This window comes from Centruroides vittatus, unplaced genomic scaffold, assembly GCF_030686945.1.
Source record: "Centruroides vittatus isolate TY-2023 unplaced genomic scaffold, ASM3068694v2 contig_1491, whole genome shotgun sequence".
Taxonomy (NCBI): Eukaryota; Metazoa; Arthropoda; class Arachnida; order Scorpiones; family Buthidae; genus Centruroides; species Centruroides vittatus.
In genome coordinates this window covers 43,516-46,718 of record NW_027120922.1, presented here as the reverse complement: position 1 = coordinate 46,718, position 3,203 = coordinate 43,516, and the positions used below count along the sequence as shown (strand labels likewise).

Here is a 3,203-nt window from a genome sequence, read left to right as displayed (position 1 = left end):
TGATTGTTTGCGAGTAAGTTATTTCGTTGTTTTCGCAGTGTACATGTTTTGTATCGTTTGAGTCTACATGCTTTGGCTGCGAGTTTTTTTTTAGTGTATCGATGTATTCTGTAATGTGTGTGTTGTGCTGTTCGTGTTTTGTGTGTGTTTTGATTTTCTTAAAAATGTTTTTGAGTTGTTTCTTTAATTTGGGTGTTATGTTGTTTTTAATGTATTGTGTCAGCCTGCCTAATTGCTGTCTAATGTCATTTATTTGTGTTTCTATTCTTCTCTGCCAGGCAGGCTTGTGATAGGACTGTGTTTTGTGTGTGTCTGTCTGCGATTGTATTTTCAGTCCATGGTGTGTCACTACTGTGACTATTCCAGCATAAACTAATGTATGAATGTCTGCGAGTATAGAAATTGAATGAATGTAGTGTGGTAGTAAGTGAGTGTTCACATAATTTAGTGTTTTTCCTACTTTCATTGACGTGTTGATTTTTGGTATTCGTGGTCGTTGTGTGGGATTTGTGCCTGTATATTTAGTGAGTGTTTCCTGAAATATAAGTGAGAGCGTATTAACTAAATCCATGTCTATGTTATCAGTGATGGATGAGGAAGTGTCTGTAGTATCATTAGTGGTAATTGTTGTATGTGTGTTATTATCAATGCTTGTTACTGGATTATCCTGACAGGTTACATGATCTTCATTAATGTTAGATGTTTCTGTCTGTTGATGTATTTGATCAGCAACCTGTTGTTTGATAAGTTCAAGTGTTGTTTGTGGAATAAGGTTGTTGTGTGTAATTGTTCTTTTTTGATCAACAACCCTTTGTTCGGTGGCAGTGAGATGAGGATACTGTTGTGTGAATCTATGGTGTAGTAAGTACAGATAATAAACTCGTTTATTTCTACTGTCCATTTCATCCATTGGCGTGGTTTTCCAGCCTTTGTGGTCTGTGGATGCATTGCCACAGAAACACCAAGGCTATGTTGGTTCCTCACATCTGTTGAGGGCATTGCAGTAGCCACGCTTGGGCCGGTGCTGCTTTCGCCACCGGTAACCAAGGGAGACTGTGGCCTATTTTTCGAACGTGAGCCTCTGCCTAACCCACGAACGCGAACCTTGTTAATCCGGGCGACGTTTGAGCCGGTATCACACTTTGACCTGGTTACTACCATGAAAAATATCTCCACAGAATGTGGGGGTGGTCACTCTTAGCTTCATTTCTCCCCATAGACCTTACTGGCATGGGTGTCCCTACCAGGAGCTTGTGCTCCAGCCTGCATTGCTCTATGGTTCAGTAAAATTACTGGGCTCTTCCACCACGTCCAGGTGGTGACCACGGAAGAGTTATTATTAATATTATTTCGAAATATATAATAGACAACTGCTAAATCTATAGATTATATTATGTAATTATATTGTATTTATCGACATTTGGAAGTTATTTTAGCTTGAGTTAAAAATTCATGAACGAGTTGCGTAATTTTTCAAATAATATTTAAAGTTTTTGTGGCGCCATCTGTTATAATATTTTAATTTTTAAAGAATTTATATTTTTGATTATTATAAAATGGCAAAAAGCTTAATTTTGAAAAAATGGGTTGGTTTTATTTTTTAAAAAAATTGTAAATGTTAATATCGAATAAAATCGTCATTAAATCCGACCTTCTCGAGATATCACGTAAAACTTCTCCCGGTATCTTTCCATACCTTTGACTTTTAACTACCGAAATTTAATATCATCGATCGCTCTAATAAACAAACTTTCCTGCGAAATTTCAGAAATTTTCGACAAAAAGCACTGGAGTTATTAAGCTTCAAACACGATGAAGAAAATCGTGCCCCCCACACACAGAAGCACACACAAACACACATACACTAATATACACACATACCGAAGTCACCCCTTTATTTTTTGCATTTTTTCACGTTACAAGGTCTCCTGAGTTCAAAAATGTAAAAGTGTGGAAAGGTCATTCTTTGACCGATCGCCGTACTTTCTACACATAACAGCCGGAAAAGTAACCAGAATGAATTCACGGGTCCATGCTTTTAAAATTAAATTTTAATAAATTAATGGAAAGAATTACATATTATTCTTAAAATTATCGTACAATAATTATACAATTAGCTGTTTGACGTCGACATTTATCACGCTGTTAGGATGATAAGTTTCATTTTGTATCTGAAAGGCAAGGACCCAGTGTTGGATCTCCCCACAAAACGGCGTTTTTACCAACATTCTCGCAGTAACAACCCCACATGTAACAATATCCGTAAGAACTGCCCGCTTTATCTTTACATATTTTCGTACAATACGGATTCTCTCCCAAAGGACTACACCCAAATTTGCATCGTTTTCCAGTCACGGGATATCCGCTCTTCGCCTGCACTCCTTCCATTCCTAAAACCATACATTAAAGATTTTTCTTAATTAAAGCATATTTCACGTAAATACTTTTCAATGTAAACTGCTGTTAACACATTGTTTACTACAAATTTACGTAAAGAGAAACACGTATCTGCCAAATCCTATAATGGTTCTAGAAAAAGTAGAAATCCTGGGATCAAAGACAATCTCAAAAATTTGTATAAATTAACAATTGAATAACAAAAACAATAGGAGAACAAATGAAAAGCGTAAGAATAGAAGAAAAACCATTGTTTAACTCACCTAACAGCAGAAATATCAGAGCAATTGCAAGTACCGACTTCATTTTCGGAGTTGTGCAATGAATTTCGTGTGCATATAGTTCAGTATTTATAATGTATATAGTTCAGTAAAATGGCGCCGTCCGTATCTGATGTTATTTGTTTGTTGTACTCCACTCAATCATTGATGATTTTAAGAAACAATTTTATTAAAAATGCCAAAAGTAACGCTGGTGAGTTATAGAGCTATTTTGAAAAAGTGATTTACATAGATTAAATAATTCGTTTATTCCGGAACTACAATTTAACGATCGAGAATACCACTGCCACTAACAGTGCTACGTTTTATTGTTTTTTTCTCTCATATTTCTGTCCCTTTGTACATTCGATTCTTTTGCTCCCTCTGCTATAATTTAGAAAATTTAAATTGATAGAATTGTATTCCGAACTGAATAAAGAACGTGTGAACTAAATACTTAGTACTATATTTCGATTTTACTAGAACCTTTGTTTAAATACAGTGTCTTTATAAGCTCACTCTAGACCAATCAGTATATTTAAAACA

General features: G+C 35.4%; 1 long non-coding RNA gene across 1 annotated transcript; it reads right to left on the bottom strand.

Moving 5' to 3' along the window:
- Positions 1 to 1,878: 1,878 nt before the first annotated feature.
- Positions 1,879 to 2,735, bottom strand: LOC136968519 (uncharacterized). Its single transcript, XR_010879663.1, has 2 exons — positions 2,661 to 2,735; positions 1,879 to 2,390 (listed from the first exon to the last, which is right to left on the bottom strand). It is a non-coding gene; the product is annotated as an uncharacterized lncRNA (long non-coding RNA).
- Between the last annotated feature and the right edge of the window lie 468 nt (positions 2,736 to 3,203).